Source organism: Strigops habroptila, chromosome 7 (genome assembly GCF_004027225.2).
Source record: "Strigops habroptila isolate Jane chromosome 7, bStrHab1.2.pri, whole genome shotgun sequence".
Taxonomy (NCBI): domain Eukaryota; kingdom Metazoa; phylum Chordata; class Aves; order Psittaciformes; family Psittacidae; genus Strigops; species Strigops habroptila.
Window position 1 is genome coordinate 69350855 of NC_044283.2, and position 24314 is coordinate 69375168.

General features: G+C 36.9%; 1 long non-coding RNA gene across 1 annotated transcript; it reads right to left on the reverse strand.

The window, feature by feature from the left end:
• Positions 1-3881: 3881 nt before the first annotated feature.
• LOC115610996 lies at positions 3882-12970 on the reverse strand. The gene is made up of 4 exons (XR_003992423.1): positions 12671-12970; positions 10070-11717; positions 5632-5724; positions 3882-4551 (listed from the first exon to the last, which is right to left on the reverse strand). It is a non-coding gene; the product is annotated as an uncharacterized LOC115610996 (long non-coding RNA).
• Positions 12971-24314: the final 11344 nt, after the last annotated feature.

A 24314-nucleotide genomic window follows, 5' to 3' on the forward strand; every position in this document is an offset into this window, starting at 1 on the left:
ATGTCCCAGAATGTCAAATAATGTTGTAATAGAGATGAGAAAACAGCAGGTGCTTGACATCTAATTTAGTTAGAGCTGCCAGCTGAAATAAGAGAATGAACATACAACACATACCATACATATATTTATTAAATCATTAACTACCTGCATAGCAGAGAACTTGAAATAACCTAACCAGTATATTTCACTGTTGTTCTCTATCTCTGACCTACTATACATTTACAGAGAAGGAGGAACTCAGTTTGGAACATTCACCTTCTCGGCAACTCTTAACCTGCAGCAATTCATCAGAAGTGGAACTAGGACTCAGTACCAGGATATTCCCATCACATGATCTTATAGGAGGGAGTCTTTCCTAACAAAAACATGAATTAAAATGCAAATTCAACCAGATTTCCTCTGAACCCTAGATCTCCAGTACTTTGTTGTGAAAATCCTTCTCTGTTCACCAATCACGCTCACAAGACAGGAACAACATTAGTGAGTTTGGGGGAAATAGAGGACACTGCAATAAGAAACGTTTTAAGCAGCAAGAGTCATATCATCTTATCACTTTTTTTTTTTAAGCTATTTTAAAGTAATTCTTGCATTATTTTACCATTTTAATGCTTTCATAAACCAGCTTTCACACTATTACTACACACAAGCCAGTGCATTGCCTTTCCCTGTAAACAGGTATGCAGAAGAGAAGTGTAAAGTATAAAACCCTCCCAGAATTTTGACTCTCAAAGCAAGTTTTTGCCTTGGGTCTCAGTTTCCTTTGAAGCCGATGCAACTTCAGGTAGGCTCAAACAATCTCACTGAAACTTAGTGAAAAGTCTTCCCCAGAAACCTGGCCAAACATTAAGCATGGGGCTACACAATTATTTTGACAACTAAAAAAAGATGTGACCAATCTTGATACTCTTTTCAGCTCCTTATTGTGAAACGTGCAATCCACAGCTACTGCCTTCTACATGCACAGAGACTCCTTAACGCTCAGAAGACAAAGGACAGAGGACTACATAGCTCCACAGAGCTCCTGAGAGAGCTGCAAGCAAGCTCTTGGGATGGCAGGCAGCTTTGCATTAGGTAAATGAGCCTTCAAAGCCAATAAGGCTGTTGCGAAAATCCTGTCACCATTCTTGAACCAGAACTGGCCCTTGAAAGAAATCTGTATTCTTTTGCATTGAAGCTTCCTCCGTCTCGTGGTTGTTCCAGGACACACCCAAAACCATGCTGTCCTACTTGCAAGCTATACCATAAGCCCTGAAAATCAGGCTGTGGAGACTTGTTTAGGTCTTCATTTAAACCCTCCTGTGAAACAGTACTTTTATTTCTATGCTATTCAGCCCTTCTAAAGATTGGTAAGGACAGTGAGATGACCTAAAGGCAAGAATGAAGTAGTGTACTTCCCTTTACATTAGGGAAGAAAGGCTTTGGCTTTTTTCTGTTAGCTCTTGAGATTCAATAACAGCAATAATAACCTTGATATTAAAAATATCATGGTCTGTTTCACGTGGAATATACATATATATACACACAGAGAGAACAGTCTTATTAACAAAACCAAGCTTTCTTGGGCTGCTCTGCCATCTCAGAAGTATGCAAGCATATGAGGAGTGGGAAGAAAAGACGTTAATTATTGAACTGAGAACAGCAGAACATGGTCCTCAAGAGATTCAAAAGACTCCCAAGACTGATACGCTCATGGACCAAGTGCTTTTGCTTCCTTTGAAGCAGCTGACTGGATACCAAAGGAGTCCTACATATAACAGTACTCTCCACAAGACCTCAAAAATGACATCTTTATTCATCACTGCAAATTGTTCACACAGTAACTTTAATCCTCAGGTACAATACTCACTTGTTTCTAGTACAAAAAGCACATCTGTCTTGGCATTTATGAAATTGAATCCATAAACATGCCCAAAATTCAAGTGTATACCCTGCACCACCCTTCAACAGACCTGCATAGCGTTGATATTTTCACATTTGAGTAATTTAAACCTGGAAAGAATTGACAATGCCTCTGGATTTTTCAGTGCTGTGCACAACTAATGAAAATCAAAGGGTATCTTGTAACAAAGAACCTAGCACAAAGAATAAGTATTTTCAACAGTATAATGGCCAAAACCTACATTTTTATAGATGAAACTATGCATTCTTTATAACACTAGCAATACCTGTAGCAAACTGCACTTATTAGCCAGGAGCCTAGGGCTATCATGGTCACATCAATAAATGAATGCTGCACGCGGAGCTCCAGTCAAAACGCAAAGCTGGGCTTATGTACAATGTGCAAAGCCCTTTCTGCTATATGCGGTGTATTTTTACAGACAGCTGTGACACCAGTGTGGCATGATCCAGGTTAGCTGTCTGGTGTCCAAATCATTTGTTTCAAACTTTAAAGCTATGGGGTCTAACTTTTCTGCTAAAAATGGGTCCCCTGTGGGGCTAATCAGTCTGGACAGCGGATTAGGTAAACATCACATTTCTGCTAGAATCCAATCTAGCTGTCAGTATGAGTGAGCCTATTGTGTAAAACTACTCCAAGAGTAGCATCTTAACTCCCAGGTAAGATACCAACTCTTAGCAAGGACTGTAGTGACACTATCTAATCCGGCAGATGTAGAAGCACTAAGCTCTCTGGTCTAGTGAGACACCCTGCCTGCAACCATGGGAGTGAAACTTGCACCTTGATCTTTGCAGGAGAGAAACCCAGGAACACGTGCTGGAGGACATAAAAGCACTCCAGGTCCTTCACTTGGCATTTCAGGACCAGGACCCTAGGACACACTGAAGAATGCACCTGTCCCTCACCATAAATGCAGAATTAAAAAAGACGGGGGGTGGGTACCTTATGCGAGAGAAACTCTGCAAACTCTTCCTCTTTTTTTCAGACACTGCTAAAAGATATCAATCGTGTTCATTTTCAGATGGACAGCAGTTTTATACTTGTCTCCCTCTGCATCAGTCAACTCAAAACTAGTTAAACACCACAAAAGAATCAAGCTAGTCTTATTCAAGATCTAAGCTATTTTCCAACTGTCTTCCTCTTGCTTATATATATAAAACAATGAAGTGCCAGTTAAAACTTCTCTGATTGTCCTTTCAGTTTCTGGAAGGTTTCCTCTCTGGAAGAACTTTTAACAGCTCCGTCCTTCCTCTCAGAGTATTTCTGTAGTTCAGTTAGCTTCTGATAGTGTGCTGTTCTGTAATCAGAGCCAATTGAGAATCAAGCAGAGACCTGCTTCCTTCAGTGCCTGACTAATAGGTCAGAGTTGCTTAATATAGCACAACACAATGACCTGGTCCCAACCATCACTTGCAAAAGAACCTTTCAAAGGCATAAAAGCTATTTCAGGCTGAGGGTAGAAGAAATTCTCAAATAAACCCTGCCTGCGACCACCCCTATTTTCTAGTAGGCTCAAAAGTCTTCATGAATACACCTACTGAAGGGACTCAGAAATCAGGTAAATTAAAATTTAACATTTTTAGGAAATTATGGAGTTTTTTTGCTAAGAAACTCTCAAATTATCAAACTGTAAGTTCCTCCAGTCCCTGATGTTCTAGAGAGTTTTGTTACAGGTACTTCATGAAGACACTGCAATCTCCTGCAAGCTATCTCAACAAACAACTTCAAACCAGTAGTTCTTAAGCCAATCTGAAAATTATATGCAAACAAATCACAAATACAATTCCATTGCAAACTCTGAGGTGTTCTGGAGCACGCACAAAATAGTTTTAGAGTCGTTTACAAATTCCCCTCTGCAACTCGCACAAGTGACCAAAGTAGGACTAACTAAACTGCAGTGAAAATATTCTTTTAGACTACACTTAACTTTGGATGCAGCCCAAAATCCAGAATGCTAAACAAAAAGCAACAACAAAACCAGCCACATCATTTAAATCTTTATTCGTAGAGCTATGGGTGGAAAACAGCGGCAAGCCCAATGTACTTTCTTAGAGCACAAATCACTGAAGGAACGTACCCCAGCTTTGGATGACAAAATTAATTTTACTAACAGAATAACTAAAGGATGGTTCAACAGCCTGCTCTGTCACTTTAGTAAAGGTATTGCACTGTCAAAAGAAGGTTTTATGAGAGTATTCAGCAACTTCAGTAGCTTTTAGGAAGTGCTCACTACACCCTTCCTTGATCTTACAATTTCCCACTTTTCTAATACAACCTAAATGTTGTATTAGAATGTAAATATGCAATTTGCCTATTTTATTGAACCTGTTCAATAGAATCATGGTTTTAACAATTTTTTCCACTATAATCCCCAAGTCTTTTTCTTGATCACTGTGCTGGATGATTGTTTCACTTAGCAGGTATTCCCCAGATTATTTAGTTCTTTCAACTTCAATTATCTTACATTTCTCTACATTGAACTCTATTTGCCATCTGCTGGCCTAGTCTCACATGAAACAATTCCTTCTAATTTTGATTGCATTACTCCACACTATTTGTTATGCTTCCAATCCTGGTATATACAATCTTGGAGGTTTTGGTTTCAATATTGTTTTTCAAGTCAGCTTGATAGGTGTCAAGAGAAATGGCTCAGCCTATTCAGAAAAGAAATAAACACTTTAGGAAAAAAATCTTTGCTTCCAGACGAATTCAAGTGTTCCTCAGTAACTCTAAAAAAATTGAGAAATTCATGTTTCATGTAACACAGGAAATATAACTTACATATTGCCATAAATAACCTGTGCACTGCATCCTTCTCTCCCAAGGAAAGATCTAAAAGTCAAGGCTTGGAATAATTTTTTCTACTATTCTGGAGACTTCTCTGAGCTTGCAAGAAACTTATTCTTAAAATTGGACCTGTGAATTAGCTGATTATTTCAGCTCCCTATTGCAAGTTATATTGTCTTTTATAGGCAAATAGCAGCTGTATTCTGCATTTAGAGGAACCAATCCAAAGCCTTTTGCATCTTATTTTCCCACTGGCTCTAGTAGGCTTTCACTCAGGCTTGCCTAGCATTTTCCACCCAAAGAACTCCAGGTAGCTTAATTACAGATGAAGATAATTTCCCAATATTTATCTTTTAACAGAAGATAAATATGAATCCCAGAGCTGAACTACAGTTTTTAAGATCAGCAATAGGTTTTCATTATGGCTTTTTAAAAATTTGCTGAAGGAAAGTTAGAAGTAGCATACAGCAAGAATCTGCATCACAAATCACTAGACTAACCAGATTACCCTTCCCTTTATTCCACATTATTTTTCAGCATATCTTTGGAAGCAGACTTTATCTGGAGAATCTATATGAAGACTGTGATGTTAACTCTCACGCAGATTAAAAATCATTAACTTTCTACCTAATTTGGTAATTAGTGATTATTTTTTCTTTTTTTTTTTTTTTTTTTTGTTCTACCACCAGCAAAAGAATCAAAATACAGCAAACAACTTCTTTTTCTCCCCCCCATACTGAGCAGGAGGTTTTGATTTTTCTTTGCCACTGTAATGATAAGGGCAAAGAATCAGGTTTTCTAAAGATCAGAGCTTCCAGTGACAACTGCAATTAGAAAAACAGTACCTTCAATTCAGGTCCCACTAAGGAAGGGTGTTACCCCACCCCCCAGTATTTCTAAATGCTTTTGTGTGATTCAAATATGTAAGTTTTACTAGAGCAACCTACCTTAACTGGATGTGCTTTGAGGTCCCTTCCAATGTAGGTTCTGTGATTCTAAAGCCTTGGAAATGGATCCACTTACACATGCCAGTAGTCTTCCTGAAGACAAACACAGCAAATCCCAGAGATGACTGGCACGCAAGACATTTTTACATCTGAATTCCAGATGGTTTTGTTTCTTACTAACATCACTTCATAAGGATATTGTAAGAGCTTTAAAAGACCAGGAATTCCAGATATTTGTAAAATATGTGTAATATATTTAAGGAAAGAGTGTTAAACAGCGTAGTTTAAAACCAAGTGTTTTGCACACTACACTTCTGAGAGGACTGCTCCAGATGAATGGTTAGGTTTGAAGTGCATCTACCTATGTGGTCTAACTGAACTCTCTCTTTAACAACCTGGTCTACCAATCATACTTCAACAACTCAGCTCCTAGGTTATCCTCAGGGGCTGAACACTTCCTATTTGATTTCCTGCTCTGATGCAGCAGTTGCTCTTGTCTAACTTCTGAAGGGCTTCATTTAGCTCAGCGACAGCACTGATAGGCTATAAAATTATCAATTATCTAGTATTGTTGTTTATAAAGTGGCATAATCTTCATACATATTTACAAAAAACTCTCACTATGGCTGTTCTATTTGTTTCCGCAAAATTAGGACCTTTACTTGAACACTGCCTTTAGAAAAAACACCAGAGAAATCATTTATATGCAAACTCATTTTAACTAGGCTTTGTAAAAACCATAGAAGTGTTTATGCTCTACCAGCCCTCTTAGCAGGGGTTTAAATTACGAACAGGAACCTCTGCCCTAGTGGCACAAAGGAGTTTGCACAGAAGCCTGTCAGTCTCCCACTGATCTCCCTTATCCCTCAGCCACCGACACAGTTTTCCTGCGGAGGAGAGCAAGTGAGACCAGTCAGTGCCATTTCTAAAGCAGCTTTAATTCTCCACCAGCTTCCCACCAAGAAATCCATGGGGTCAACAGGGAACATTGTTAGGGAGTCACAATACTTGGTGTTTTAAGCTTTATTGCTTGGGTTTTAAGCTTTATTGCAGCTTGAGCTTTTTAAAAATTTAAAATACCTTTAGAAATACACCATTAGCACTGCTAAGGGACATCGGCACTGTACAGAGTATTTCTCTCACTCCACTAACAATGGACCCAACCAGACCTTTAAGAGGCATATCTTTGCACTTACTAGGAGGTGCGGATATATGTCTTGGTGGTTTTTCTTCTCGAAGAATTCCCCATCTTTCTAATTCCAGATTATTATTTGCTTCTCTTCTTGTGAAATCTTATTTCATCATTTCTTTAGTCTAATAGCCTGGTACCAGCCCTTCACACGCTGAGTCTTTTTAGACAAATTAGGGGATTGTTCTGCTTTCAGTGACCTGTACATTAATTTAAATTTACAAATATATAAATGAGACATTGCCTTCATCATGCTCTGAGAATCTTTGAAGCCAATTTCTTTAATATCTTCTTCAGCATCATTGAATATCTTTTTAGTCATTGTGGCTATGTCATGATAACTTGGATGTATCAGGTCACCCATGGTCTCAGCTACTGTCCAGAGCAAGACATTCAGCCTTCCATCTTATCCTATTATTTGTCCCTGCACAAAATAAATGTCATATCTATCTAAATCAGTATTTTACTCTCAGTGGTAGGCACATACACAGTTTCAGCTATAAGATCCATAATGGCTTCCTGCAAATACCTTTGGGTGTAGAATCTTTGCTATATTGGTATACAATCTTTATTAGATTTACTGCAAGATTAAACCAGACCTCAAACTACTCTGCAAAATCTCCTAGCATGTCCATCAAGCTCTGGTAAATACTATGGATTTCCATTGATTTTCAGATTACATTTGGAGAAGGGATTATCATTCAGTGCAAATTCTACAGTGCTGAGGTTCAGATTCACCACACTTAACCAAGGTACCAAAGGTAAGGTGTGTACCATAATGAGAAGTTCCCTTTACAAGCACTTTCAGAAAGCAATTCAAATTCTCAAAGGAGCAAACGGCTTTTGGAGTATGCTTATCTCCTGTAAGTGACTGCCTCGAGAGCCTGAGACAACAATGTCCTTAGTTTAGGCATATCAGCATAGTGCTAGAAGCAAAGTGGCTGGAAGATCCAAGCTGTTTCTGACTATTAAATTCTATTACGATAGGTGAAAATAACATGGGTGAACACATTTCTCTCTCAGAATCAAACACCAAACAGAATTAAGGGACCAATGCAAGGACCTTACCCATTTGATCAAAATCATTCGCGTGTTACAGAGCTACAAACTGTGTAACAGCTAACAAGTGTTCATTCTAACCTCATTTAGAGCTCACATATCCTTCCTAGAGCTCTTCATAACAGTGCCCATGCTACACAATCATTCCTAAATTCATTTCAGCAATCACCTCTGGATTTAAATGACCAACAATAAAATGGCCCCTTATTCTTGCTTTAAAACTTTTGCATGTAAAAATAGCAGTGACTTGCCCAAGTGCTTCTTCAGGAACATACTGAACAAGATCAAAGGTAGTTAATTGTAATAAAGTCATAGTTAATTGTAATAAAGTCATTACAGGTTACATTGCCACTAGATGTTCATAGTAAAGTGAACTCATTAAGAAGAAAAGGTGGTGGTGTGTCTACTCTCTTGTAAGGAAACAGAATTATTATTATTATAAGCTCCATTAGCAAATCAGCAGCATTCTTGAGTCAGTGCAGCACTAGCAGACAGCAAGCTAGTCTATTTGATCCATTTTTAAATCCATTTACATTAGCCTTCAACTACTATTTTCAACAATACAATGTTTAAACTGCTTACCATAACACAAAATCACCTTCCCGAATGTATAATTGAATCATTCAATAACAAGGTATTATGGCAAGTAGTGAAAAACAGGGCACTATGTACAACAGTAAATATTTGACTGGTTCTTCAAAAGAAAATTGCTGCATTTCAATATTTACTTTCACTCAGAACTGTTGATGATTTCCCTGCTGAGCAATAAAAGGAAAATTAAAAGTACCTTCATAATCACTTGATCTTCCTTTAAAAAATAATATTTGCCAAAATATTCTCTGTATTCTCATTGTTTGTGAATTAGAAAATGTAAATTGCAAATACATTTGGAAGTGCTACTGTTTTAAAATAGCATCTCAAACTTTGATTCTCCTATCTGCTCTCTGCCCTAAAGCGAATAGCAATTTCTCACCATGACAAGATGGATCTGGCATCCTCAAGCTATATCAGCATGAACTATCATCAGCACTTGCTGAGCATCTATCTTGCGTTATATACAGTTCCTAACATGTTTATGCTACAATGGCAATTACAAGAGTAACACTGGCTGCCTGCAGATGGTTAGTTGATCCATAACAAAAATGAGCCCTCTTATTATTTATTAGCACTGTCTGAGTAGAAAACAGATAACTTCTCACTTCAACTATGTAGTCTCTTGAGAGTAAATCATCAGTTATACACAGTGATAAGGATGCCCCAAAATGTCACTTCAATTTTGATCATTCAAAACATTTGGAGTACATCTCAAAAAGCAGTAACAATACCCTACCTGCCCACACCTTTCTTCAGAATTAAATGTGTATTTTAACACATCTTGGTATCATTCACAAGATAGAAAGTCACCTCACTTGCTGGCTCCCACCTAGCAGGTACACAATTGGTACCAATGTATGAATCTCATTTTCAACCAGGCAAAATAACTGAATTAGGTAGTAGGCTGTTCCTAGGATTGGTAGTATGATACAATTTATTTTCTTTTAAAGATTCAATCTGGCACTTATTTTGAAATATTTATAAATAAAGGGACAAATCCTTAGTCATACCTGAAAGCAGCTCTGCAGCATTAACCTTGTTTTTCCACATCAAACCTCAAGTTCTTTATGATGAAAAGTAAACAGAAATGTCTGATTTTTCTTACTCTGACTACCTGAAGTTACACCAATCAGCTAAGCAAGCCCTCTAGGCTCTTCTTAGGACCAACAGTGAGAAACAGACATCTCCAGAGGGCAATTCATCCCATCCCAAACCAAATGTTATGATCAGGAATTGCTGTCACCTATCTGTTCATGACTGAATGAGACACTCTCTGAGTGTCTTTGTCCAAAGTAACACGTGATTTGGTAAAAAGAAACCAGAACCAGCATTCATGGAGAAGTGGCTTCAGCCAGCCGGTAATTCCCGGCCTAATTGTAGGACAACAGCAACAGTATTTCAGATAGGAACAAAGAATACGTTATGATTAATTAAAACTATGCTACTGATAATTAAGTTCTGGCATTGATAAAATGCTATATAAACCTAACAGTATTTTTTTCTCTGTTATCTCAACACTCCTTAAAACACCTTAGAAAGCAAAATGTGTTCTTTTTCAAAGAAAACATGGCTGAAAAACATCAGCCCATCACTCACCTGAGGAAACTGGATTTTACAGATAACTATGAAATGATGAAAACGTTGTCAAGTATAATTTTATATTTTCCGCTTTTGTCAGCTTGTGTGAGTAACTTCCACTCTCTTTTCCACAGCTCTTAATGTATTAAAAATAATGAATAAAGGAGACAAACAGGAGAGGTCAGATATGACAATATAATTAAATTACTCAGCATCCAGAAATCTCTGGCTTTTCAGATCTATCAGTTAAATATATGTCAATTCAATTTCCGTAAACACTTGAGAGGACCTAATTCTATGAGATGCCTTGCTAACAGGCTTTCAGTCACATTAAGTGCTCACAAAGTACACTGAAGTTGTATTTTACTGCACAGCCCTAATTGAGCTGTCTGGGCTAAAGTAGCCGAATGCTACAGAAATGTTTATTATACAAGCCCACTTACTCTCAAACCAGAAAACAACATTCCTGTACATTCAAGTGTAATTTATCCTAGGGGGAAAAAAAAAAAAAAAAAGAAAGAAAGCAAAAGGTCTTTTATCACCCCCTCATTTCAGTGAATTACTCTTAGGGAGTTCTTTCACTACTCAAAATTTGGCATCCCTACAAACTGAACGAGAGCAAAATCTCAAATACCTTTCAGTTGGCTCTCATTACATTTGATGTCTCTTTCTGACCAAGTAGTACAAATTAATTCCTTGCAGTATTCAGTAGCAACCTCCTATTTATAACTTGTAAGTGTTCATACCTCAGGAGCACTTCAAATGAGGAAATGAGATATTTTGTTTTCAATAAACATCTTGTTGTGCATGTCTGCCTTTCTCCTATAACTTCATTTAGTATTTGTTTCTCTATTTCTTTTGCACATCTATCCATCCATTCTAAGTCAAAAAGTCACGTTTAAAGACATATAAAATACAAAGAAAACAGATGTAAAAAAAAAATCTTAATACCTGCAATTATGGCTGAAATGTCACATGCATCCAAAATCCCTGACCATCCATCCCATACACCTTCCTTATGGTGGCAAGTGAGGTAAAGGATGGAAACCAACTTCTCTTATGCAGGAGACTACAATCCAACTCTTACAGAGTAGGGATGTGCTGTAGCAACTAATTAATTGGCTAAAAGCTGTAGCAAAGCTATTTCAGATGTAAAGCAAGATAACATTAATATAAAACCTGGTATCTGCATTCACCCAATAGGGGCCACTAGCTCACCTGAACCTCTCTTGAACAACTCCCTCTATCACTGCAGCATATACCTGTGAGCTCCCAGCTGTGAGTACAGGGCAAAATCACCTCATCTGACCCCACAACTTTGGCCAGAATACATCAGCAGAATCTATTCTTTGATCTCTGTGTCACACCTTACCTACAACTGTGCTAGTGGCTCATCGACACGATACATACCTTAGAGAAGAAACGGCAATCTAAATGAGAGCCCTAAATACTAGACTTGACCCGATTCCTTTATTTCTGAGTATCTTTAGTGTCTTTAAATAAACAAATAAAACCAACCAAACAAAAAAGCACACACAAAACCCGCACATCAGCTCAGCGGGCTTTCCAAGGCTACAGAAAACTTTGGTTTAAATCCAGTTTTTAACTCAGTCTGGTCCTACTTCCACAAGCTTATTATCTTAAAAACAACCTAAGATACTTCAACCTGAGAAGACAAAGGAGAAAAAAACATTATTGAAGAGCAGAGACCGAAAACTGTTCACTTGTTTGTAATGAAAAACTCCCAAAATAAAATAATATAAAAAACATTATTTTAGTAGGCTCCCTTCAAAACATGCAATTGGTGTAATTACAGGAAGGGATATTAGGCCACAAGATGGACAGGAGCTTGCACACAGGGCCATAGATATTAAGTCTCTTCTCTCCTGTAAAATCTTCTTTCCCTCTGTGTTTCACCTCTGCTTTTCTAACTAATTCATTTTATTTCATTTACTTTTCTCAAGTGTCCTCTCATTATAATTCAGTGTCTACACTAGACCTGCACCTTGACTGACTTTTTGGTTTTTTCTCCTTATGTCCGTGCTTGGCAAGCATTTCATAGTAATTAAAGATTTCTCTAGTCTATTCAAAGAGTACACAGATAATCAACAGGCAGTGACTTTGATTGATAGTCACTGTCATGAAACCTGGAGGATGAAACATTTGAGTGAATTTCCTTGAAGAAAAGCTCTATAGATAATATGTTCCAAAATATGGCTGAGACATTTTTACCACATGCCAGTGTTACTAAGAAAGACGGCACAGACTACCAGAGATTGGCACAATGAAAGAGATTTGCTGCAGAAATCTCAATTTCTCAATGATCTCATTTGCCCTGGGGTATCTCACCGTCTCCATATTACTTTAGACTCCTTTGGTATGACATATCAACAGAAAATCAATAGCAATAAAACTACAGTGAAGCAACCTTCACTGCTGAGAAATTAAGATAGAAAGCAAACCTCATGGATTTCAAAATAACGATGCAAGATGACAAGAAACAACAGCAATGGTAAAAAGGTAAGAACAGCTGAAGGGTCCCCATGGGTCATCATTGCAAAATATTATTTTTGTATACATAGACTTGATTTAGTACTGGTTACATGAGGTCTACAGTACCATAAAAGCTAATAAGTCATTGCCTTGGATGACAGCCTTAGCACCTGTGCTTCATCAAACAGCAGGAAGCCTTGTAAATCACCTGGAGAAGCAACTGGTGACCATACAGCATGCCTGCAAGAATTTTACAAATCCCATTTCAGCAAATCCCACTGATTAAGTTAATTTCATTTTCAATATTAAAGCCCACATAAACACTTCATAGTATTACTTACGCTTTTACCCCAAAATACTGGTTTTAGGATGAAGTTAATATCACTTTTGCTTCCTGAGCTAACAGAGATGTATTATTTCTGATCTTTGAAGTAGTGCCAGTGCGCCTTTGACAATGGTCTGGCATGCCTAGTAAGTTAAAAGGAAAAGTAATGGCTAGAGAGTAATGTTATAGAAGACCCTAGGCATTTGTATTTAAGGGATAGATGGATTGTTTAATTATATGAAGGTAAAGTGACAGGAAAACCTTTAAAAGTATTTGACTTGGTACTGAATGTGCTCGGGTTTTCTTTTTCTTACATTAAATTGCACCAAACACTTTATCCATGTCGATGAAATTTACTTAGAGTTGAACAGAAATATTAGATTATATGTCAGCATCGAGGAGAGAAATTCCACTGACATGACTAGACCTCTATTTATACCAGCAGAGAACAGTGACACTGGGTCTTGATAGTATGCAGATCAATGTGAAACAAAGTAAATTCATGGGTTGCATCTCAAATTCCAGCCTGGAAATGTTTAAGGTAATTCTGACATTCATTGTCGCCTGCAAATGAAGTCATTTTATGCAGGTTTAAAAAAAAGTTTCAAAAGGGAGAAAACATGAAAGAAGTCTGCTTCAAATATGAAGAGATGTGAGTTAACTCAGTGGATTTAGAAGTGTCTGAAGTTGAAATATACCATTAATTCCACCTTTAAATAACTGAGAAAAAAATGAACATGTGTGGAGGGTACATGAATGGCCACTTGTAGCAAGGAGAAATGCTAAACCAAAATGCCTAATGTGTTGAACACTGCTATGTTATGTTTACTATTATACAGCATGACTTAACATCTGAGACAAATTTGGCCATTTTCTCCTTTCCTCTTTTGAAGGCTAGACAAGAAATACATTATAAACTTCTGCCATAAGAGATCTTGCAATGAAAGAGAGCTGCAAGTACTTTTTTTTCTGGGGGGGGGGGGGGGAAGGGGCAAGTTCAAAGAAATGTGACTATCCACAGGGGAAGGCAGAAGTCACATTCAATTCTTCCCGCAATCTTCAGCTACTATGGCAGAAATTGTCTCCCTCAAAGGCAGTCTTTACCCTTACATAAATAGCAGCAGTACCCTTTATCCCTAAGGTTTAAGCATCACAGAGTTATCCTGAATTCATGCCATGGAACCAACTAAAGATAAGAATCAGGAGGTTTAGCTCAATCAAAACTCTGCAGGAAGGCACCAGAGAACTGAGTTCAGTGCTTGTATTGACAAGATCTGTTGCAGCATTTCTTAAGCAGGTAGAACCTCTTAAGTACTGAAGATACACTCATACACATATAGCACTGGTTTAGACCAGGTAAGAGCAACAGAAGAATGAGCAGTAAAGTCAAGCTGCAATCCATCAAGAACATGGTTGAAAGCTTCTGCTACATGACAACAAACTATAGAAAAGATTTATTAACCATAGATAACATCATCTACCAAGAAGGTCACACCAAATCTACAAACGTCCCAAAATACTTTATTGTACCCATCAGTATTATTTGATTCTTAGTTTCATTTTTAGTTGGTTTACAGTCATGCATGTGCTTCACCAAACCCCTGGCAACCTTCACAGCAGTAGCATTTTTGCATGAGATAAAGAATAACCATAAATGCATAACATCTGCATATTGAAGGCATGTAATATCTTCACATTTAACTAGTTACCTAAGTAGTCACAACATAGATCCTGGAAACAAGCTAGAAAGCCGTGAGACAGGGAAATTACCTGGGCTAAGCATCAGACCATGACAGGGCTCTGCCATTAACTACTATTCTGGCCAGAAGATACAGCTTCACCCTTTACCACCTTTTCCAGCTGTGGACCCTGAATGGTATGAGTGGTAACATAATACAACCTTAATATAAGCACATCTTCTTAAAGTACACCTCTCAACAATACAGATTTGATCTGATGCTTCCCACTCACATAAATTGATGACAGCTGTAATCAGTAAAGATATAATAAAAGTGGAAAAAGTCTGAATGCACACCTTATAAGAAAACATACAAATGGATTTCATCAGATGGAGTACACCAGTAGCAAGTCATTAGCCAAGGAATATCATCATCACAGCATTACAGGCTTAAGACTTTAACAAAAACTTGTAAAAATGGTATAAAGATTGCCTACTCTAATTTTGGTCTCTTATTACTAAAAATATTCTTGCTAAGTTTTTTAACTTTCCTTTAAAATGGCTCCATATGTCACAGGACTGAGGTCCAGGAGATTAATGCTTCAAAGTCTCTGAAAACTGCAAATAATTTGCAAAGAATTTGCAATCCTTATTTCAGCCTGTATAAGCAATCTGCCATTCTACTTGCATAATTGGTAGGCCATTCTATTTGCTTCTCAACTTTCTGCTGCATTCCAGCTTCACTAAATTGTCATTCATAAATAAGAACCCATACAAAACACAGACTATTAGGAAGACCCATGACTGACACAGCTTAACATTGTCTTAGCTCGTTATATTAGTTCTAACACTACTGCTAACCTCTAACAGTCATTCTTTCTACAAAGCATCTGATTCATCACTTTCAGTGAGGAAAACCAGCTACAGAAGAAATAGAGTAGGAAGCCCAAAGAATCAAATAAATATGCAATTATTATTTGCTACTCATAATTAGGAATATGCAGCTCAGTGCAGAAAGGAGGCCAAATATGCAGAAAAAGAAGAGGATACACACCTACCAGCCATGAATTCAAAGATCAGAAAGTTATATTCCCATAGCTTAATGAGTTACTAATCAACTAAGCACTAGTCACAGTGTATCTGCATGCTTTTGGCCAGCTACATAAGAAAACTGTTAGCTCAAACAACAAAGACATTTACATTCGCACTTCTATCACACTGAAAATGTGCAGGGAGCCAGTTACTACAGCTGAGCTGATGTGTGTCAAGTTAAAAGTCTGAGCTCTTACTAGGGAAAAAGACAAAGTCTTAAAGAAGAGAGAGCATTTAACAGCATAACAGCAGAAGAAAAAATATAATCTGAGCTTTTATAGCAAGCAGTGGATAATTTTATTTTTTTTTTTCTTTTGCAGGACCCACAACACATTTATAAAATAAATCAAATAAAGACTGTACCAATGGTCCTTTTACAACCTTCTGGCCTAGTCATTGTTATTTGTAGTCATGGCTGAATGACTTGGCTTAATCTGTATTGTTCTCTATTGGCATCTTCTTCTTGATTTTAGGATGAAATACTTTAACATTTATGGAGTGCATTTCGAATCAAAATTTTTCAATTGTCTTCAACAATTTTTCTTTACAGAAAACTAGCAATAAAGAACTGCTTATTTTGAATCTAATTTCTAATTTCTAATCTAATTTTTTGAATCTTTATTTTTAATAAAATGTCTGTTACATCTTTGCATTCTGGCTAGTCACTCGGAGATCTCTTTAAGTGTGAAAAGATTTCCCAAACATTCCATGTGAACCCAGGGCACACCTGGCTTAGGAGATGGTAACTGATCAGGGAGATGGCTTACCACTGGGAAGAGTTCTAGGTCTGTCTGATTAACAAAGCAAAAAAGTAATGCACAAAAGCAAGACAATATATCAGTTTATATTTGCCTGCTCAAATAATTATACTCAGTTTTTATACATATTAGGCCTATTGCTTAAGCCTAGCAGATTATTCCAGTTTCACTGGCACACATTAGGAGATCAGGAAGTGGACGTATTATCTTCTTTCTTCAAACTGGCATGCTGTGAGGCAAACTGTAACATCAGCATTCAGATCAAGTATTCTGTACTGTGTGTAGTCCCACAACAGCCAACAGGACCACTTACAAGATACAACTCAATCTGACAAACAGATCCAGTGACTGAAGAGTGTAAATTGAAAATACATTATTGAAAGGATTTTTTTCTAAACAGTAAGGGTCATTATCACTTGGGACAACACTCAGTTGATCCAATTGGTTTCCCATCACTAAATGTTTAAGAGTCAAGTGTAGATTCCTTCCTATAAAATACATTCTAACAACCAGAAATTTGTTATACTACAAGAATTTGGGGTCAGATTCCTGCTACCTATGAATATTATTTCAAAGTGGTTTAAGCAGAAGTGATGTGAACCTCCAAGTATATAAGTTCTAGGTGATCTTAAACTTCACATAATCTATATGGTTATAATTTAAAAAAACAGTTTTAAAGACTTCAAGAGACATCACCCTGAAATAAGTTATTTGGCTGAAAAATCATATTTCAGGATAAACCCATATAATGTTTGGGGTTTTAAAACACAGATTAATACTTTATTATGAAGACATAATAAAGTATAACATACTTTATTATGAAGAAAAAAAAAAAAGATGTCCCTTTACAGATTAAAATCTATCAGAATGTTACTGTTCATCTCCATTTTGAGGAAAAACCCATAATCAATGCAAAAAAACCCCAAAAAGCTATCTGTTTAGCAGTTCACTTCAACAATCAATATTAAGATCTAAAGAAATCTATACTATTTTTTTTAATGGCTTAACTGTGTAGTTTAAAACATAGGGGTCTCCTGCTCATGCACACTAGCTATAACAGTTCCATGGTATACTGTGATACCTGTACCATCATACCACTACATTTAGAATCGCTATCAGTAGCATTTGTGATTCCTTTATTTGACAAAAAGCGGCAGATGAAATTGTGGTTAGATAAACTAGCAAACCATGCAAGAACTCAGAAGGGGATTAGCAGACAGATGCTATTTCAGTCATGCCTGCCACAAAAGGGACAATCTAGAACCACACCATCACTATCACTGCCACTCAAAAGAAGCTCAGAGAGCAGAGATGATTCAACCCCACCGCAAGTACTTCAAGTCAGTAGGAGAGAAATACTGCCTAGCAATAGTTTCTGCAAGTGCTCAGGTTTTCCCTTACGCATTCCTACTAACCTTTGAAAGCTGTCAAGCTTATCTGCTTCCTTCTTCCTCAAACAGGGGATAGGAATATCTGCCTTCCCTTTGGATGTATTAAAGGGTTGAGGATAAGGACATTGTATCTCTACATTGCCAAGAATGGACTCCTGTTTTCTGACCTCCTTGAAGGCTTTCACTGAAGCTCCTGCAAAAGATGAGTACAGACCCCTTCTCTGTAACTCGTGTATGTGCTGGCCCCACTAGCATTACTTCCGTTCAACTGATGCCCTATCACCCACCAATGAAGCCGAAGGAGGAAAGCAAGACCTTGAAGCTTGTTTTCTCATGATAGCCAGAGGCATCCCTCTTTCCCACTTTCACTTCAAACAAAGCTTTAGTGTGCATATTGTTTCACAGAGGCCAAACATCAAGTCTCTCTTGAACACAACACCTTTCGATCCCCAGAAGCCTTTCATGCAAGCTGGGATTTATGCACACAGGTAAAGCGGGGAATTGTTCCATTACTGCCTACATTGTGTCTGCAAATAAATAGCTCTGTGCTCCAGGCCTTCTCTTTTAACCAACAAAGCCAGCTACGCATTTGCAAAAGGTTACACTATATACTTTACAGAAAAATTTCCCATTTAGATCTATCTAAACCAAACTGTCCTGCATTAGACTTCTAACCAGTAGAACACTCTGGCTGCAGCTTTTAACGATTCCACACAATAGTATTTTGACAAACAAGTTTAACACTGAAACCAACAGTTGCAATTTGGCAGCCAGGGGTTTCTCTTTAATTTTAATAATGTTTCTGTCAGCATTCACTGTTCTTGTTATTCAAGGTACACCATCCATAACTCATGTCTCTGGGGCATTACTGCATGTATACTTTAGAGTAAAGAGGGCTCTTAGGATGTCTAACATAATGTCCTTTGCAATCTGTTATTAGAGTATGAATCACCTTGCCAGTTAATCATACAACTGTGAATACTGAAGATATGAAAAACAAAAGGGATTGAAACATGTATCTTTCCAGATTAAGAGAAGCTATTTGAAAAATATAGGCAAACTAGCAAAGATACGTTTTGAACTGTGCTGGAATGGTGCACATAACAAATTTTAATCAAAAGGGCTTTTTGCCTTAGTTGCTTGTAAATACTGAAAATGAAGGGAAAGAATGCACAAACTTCTATCTTCTGCTAAAAATGGAGATGTAAAAAGAGGAATTCAGTGCATTTGGATGAAACCCATTAAAAAAAAAAAAAAATACATCAATCCTCTATTTACCTGCACTGTCATTTTAAGCTAGAAGAGGTTGATGCATTTAGTCAGACTCATCATCAGTACTGCACAGCATCATTAATCTCTTGCTTGTTTACGCGTTTGAGTTCCTTTTCACTTTCCTTGTGCGTACTTTGCTGCCACCTCCAGGATACTGTCGTTATAAGACTGGAAGTTAAAAAAAACCCCAAATCTATAATCAACGGAAAGTTATTTTGCTCTAAGGTGCAATATTTCGAATTGTAAGCACAGCTTTAGTTTCATTTAAAATAAGAAAATCACCAAAAATCTGTTTGCAGACACCATTCACAAGCATGAGTGTCATGATGGCTTACAGATGCAAAAGCTGCAGGCTGCTTGTCAGAAAAGTAAAATGGTGCTTTAAAATAATAGCCTATTTAGCATAATGCTAAATTACCCTATAAAATTATATTTATGGCATACATTCATTCAAAGGAGTTTTTTGTGACTGCTATTTCACCCAATTCCAGGAGGAAATTAAAAAAAATTAAAAAAAAAGTGAACAGTTCTTCAATGGAAGTATTTTACAGGGTTGGGATTTTTTTTTTTTAAACTGTGTTAATTCATTCAAGGCACACTACTAACCCCCTAGAAGTAGGCAATAATTGCTGTGTGAAAATAATGTTCAAAATCCTCTAGAATGAGAAGGTAGAACTGGTATTGTCCTCCTTTATTAATGAGAGAATCAAGTTCAAGTGGGTGAAGTATCAGGTATCATTAAGGAATTCATTTGACCAAAAACTGAAATGAGGTGTTAAGTCTCACAGTGCACATGTGAGCACAATGGACTATAGAAAATTTGCCCTAAAATCAAGACTAACATTAGACAAGAGCAAATTTTTTTTAAGATGCTATACAACTAGAAATATTTACTTATATTAAGCCATGTACAATAATATTTTTGTTTTCTTATATATAAATCTTTTCATCCCTCATCTTTCCTGTTACCTTCCTTTGGATATTGCCTAGCATTAGATCGACGTATTAATTCTGTACTGCACTCTCTCAACTGCATGCCACGCACTTTCATGTCATCGCAAATCCCAAAGCTACACCCACATTGATAATACACTGGTAAGAGTTAATCAAGCCATTTCCAAAACATATTACTTGCCTTTTCTACATTCGCTTTCAATGGTCCCTTGTTTGCCTAGTCATCTTTTGGGCCTTCCACACAATACTGCACCCTTCATTGGGTAAATGAATTTGACCTGTACCAAGCCAGTGTCCTAACTGGCTATGACATAATATTTATGAAATCCTGATATATCTAATTATCATCCTTTTAAAAGGATTCAGAATTCGTTAAGACTAAGAGTATGTCCTGGGTGCAGACATATTACATACTTGGTATCTCCAAAACATAAGATCTTGAAGTCATAATATACAACAGTGAAAGCTCACCAAAGAGATGCTACCAGAGTAAGTTTTCATCAAAAAAATAAGATTCAGTGACAAATAGGTCATACCCTAGTAGGTCTTCCATTTTTATTACAAATGTTTCTATCTCAGAACTATAGGATGCAGCCTAGTTCCATTGTCTAGAATCTACAGTCCAGATTTTTTAGTCCATGATTAACTAACAATAGGCAAATGAATATATCCCACCCCATGGCAGAAATGGTCTGGACTAGGCATTGCCACACCCATTCTTTGTAGAGATCAGCATGGGTACTATAGATTGTACCAGCCACAAAACAAGTGTAGTGATATTTAAGCAAGATCTTTAATTTGTTAAGACTTTTGCAGAGTTTATCGTAGCGGCAAGTGTTTCTGCACAAATTCTGCCTTGGAGGCTTTTGCCAGGCAAAGCATTTGTAGATGGCAAGCTACAACACTAACTCATACAAACATCTTTCCATGTTATAGCTGAAGTGCTTTGCCACAAATCATTCAAATTATGCATACAGGATAAGTTATTTGGCTCCATTTTAATTTTTATTCTTGCAGTTATTTAAATAATGACTTCAGTTGCTAAAGAAGAGATGTGCATTCACCGGGTTAGTCTAAAATCACTTGGCAACAATCTTGCCAGAGGAAATGGCAAGCATAGCAATACGATTTTCATTGATTTCCTGCGCTTAGATCATTACAAACCTATCAGAGCCATAAAAACACATAGAATAGGTGCTCACTGCGTTTACAATACTGAACTATAATTACCTTTTGAAATTCAAAAGGCTCAATTACATTTTCTTTATTTTAGATAGAAATCACTTGCTTTCCAATCTGATCAGAATCTGAAGTAGTTATTAATTTGTACACAGTAAATGTAGTGTTTCTTTATAGGCAAAGAGAGTAGTTAGGAGGAAGACAAGATAAAAACTTCAGTGGAATGTACATAACCTGGTAAAATTTGACCTGCAATCCAGAAAACGATGCATTGTATGTCAGTATTTCAGAATACTTAAAAACTATTGAAGAAATTATACCAAAGTAGAAGCATTCCACTTGGAATAAGGACTCAGCTGCCTGAAAGATTCATCCATGGTAACCTGAATTGAAATAGTCAACTGCTCTGGAACTTTGGACTAACATGATCACTTCGTGAAAATTCCTTTAAAAAAACATGATACTACAGACTTTTTTTGATATTTCTCATCCTGAAGAACTAAAACATAGCACTAATTTATTCTGTTCAAAAGGGAAACCTGTGGTAATTCACAGCATATCAACAATTCACCTTATCAACATGGCATATTTGTTATGATTATTTGGACAAGGGTCTAAGTGTCTGCTAATAGAAATTCAATCACTCTAGTAGTAATAAGGATTTTTTGGATAATTTTCCTCTGGCTTTTTAATTTGCTTTTTATATGCTCTGTAAATTTTAGGATTTACATTTTTAAAAAGTCTATTCCAAAGGAAACTAGAAATTAAAATGGAAATGGTAAATAAACTGAGAATTCCCAAGAAGATATAATTTTCTGTTATTCACACCAACTTTTCTTACATAGAACAGAAATAAAAGGCTCATATAGCCTCTATATCTGAAATTAAGTTTTAAAACATGTTTCTAGAGCACATTAACTCCATTACTGTTATAATACTTTATAGTCTTTCCATAGCAGAAAGCTGGATCACATATTCCTCGCAATTGTCAACTTGCTACAGTTCCACATAAATATAATCCCAATTAGATGTTCATCACATACAGACTTCTGCTGTCAATATTCAGTATGGTTCTTCACCAGAAGCCATCAATATGACCTACACACTGTATTTTCTAACTGACAGACCATGCATCAGCCACATGCTGTTTATTTGTTACCTTCATTGATTTAAACACTTTCTTATCCTTTCACTTGCACATCCAGGAGGGTGATGATATTAGCAGAGGCCCCGCAACAGAGATGCAATGTACTACTCAAAGCAAACACCATGAGATGAGTGTTCATGTCTTGAAGAGCAAGAGAAAATTTAATACTGTATCAAGCTGCTTTTGCCATCTTGATTAAAGGGTAACAAGCTTTCAGGCATGTATGTGCCTAGGAGTTATACACTCCACTTACCATGTAGTATCATCAATGTCTTTTTTTCAGCTTAAGCCTTGTCTCATTTTTGAAATTAAAAAAACGCCTTTTTTTAATAGTTTACATTGCTGTTTGACAGCTCATATAATCTATAACATTTCCCACCTTCTGTGTCGTTTCATGGCAGCAAAATAATAGTTATAAAGGCTACTTAAAAATAGTGTTTCTAGTTACAGACCATTAGTTGTAAAGACATGGAAGTACCCTAGTGCTTCTATTGAAATGTAAATATTTTTGATTTTTAATATCTTATATAATATCTATTCAAAGCAAAGCAAGCCATTCATTTACCACACTTTCTTTATTCAGAGCACTTTGAATAATATTTACAGTCGACATGTTTTCAAGGAAGGTAATTTTTTCTCCCTTAGTTTAATAATTACCATCTTTCAAATGTTGGTATCACTATTGCTACTAAACACCACGGCATCTTTCTCAGAAATTAAAACAACTGCAGGAAAAGGTAAAATATTTCACTTACAAAAGCACACTGTAAATAATCAATTAGGCATTTCATAACTGTTGTGACTCAGGAGCAAATGGTGGCAGGATCTTTGAAATAATTAAAATTATTTCCTTGCTACCTTTTGTCTCCAGACCTTTATCAGTAATACATTAGTGCTTCCCAACTGCCACCCCCTCCCCATCTTCACCCTCCCCAGTATGAGTTAGAAAGGCGGGTACAGCAAAAACTAAATTACCAGTGCTGTCCATTCCCCACTTCTCTCAACCCACCTGATTCAGCAAAGGCAATAGACAAAACAGCAGGAAAGAGGCTGCAGAGAAAAACAATCATGCAGAAGAGTGCACTGAAGAACACCTACCTACTCCCAGGCATTCGGGCCCTCAGCAAGCATGGAATTTAATGCTAAATATTCCAGTAAGATCATACTGTTTGAGTAAATAAACGATTGTGCATAACCTTTACTTCAGCTGACAGAAAATGATGCAGTTTTCTATTATCTACACTGACAAGTGTTTTATTGGTATACTTTTTATTCTTCAAAATTGTTTTATATGTTGCACTTCCCTACAATCGTACTGAATTTCTAACTCTAGGTGCAATTCTGTATCGGAACAGAAGCGCTAGAGACCCTTAACTGTTAATGACACAGAGTACTCCATTTTTTTCCCCTCAATACACGCTTCACTATTACATTTGAAGGCTGATCTGAAAGACCTGAAATTTGTTTTGGTTTTTGGGGTGTGGTTTTTTGGGGGTTTTTTAGCAGATGTTATACTTATGTCTTGTCCCCCCCTCCAAGAGTACACAAAATCAAGTGAGACAGGAATACTTCCCCATCAATACTTTGTTTCAGTACCATGCAGCTTAGCATATTTGACACCAAAGCATTTCAGCTGGCCTCTAGGTTGCTACCTAGCTGAATACAAGTAACCAACTTCAGAGACTCAAAATCATGCCACTTCTATTTCCCGGTCATTTTTAAAACCATCGATGAGGCTGCATTTTTCTACAAAAAGTTCAATGATTTGCATAGACATAATTAGGGAAGGAGCAGATATTTTAAAACCAGGTATTGTTAAGGCACTGGAAAAGCAACACTGCCTGGAATCATTCTGTCCCCACAGATATCACAAAGGCATTTTCTCTACCTTAAGGGCAATTAAATACTAATCTCAGACTTACATAATTAAAAAACCCCACTTTAAATTTATTAAAAAACAGAATTCAAGACCTG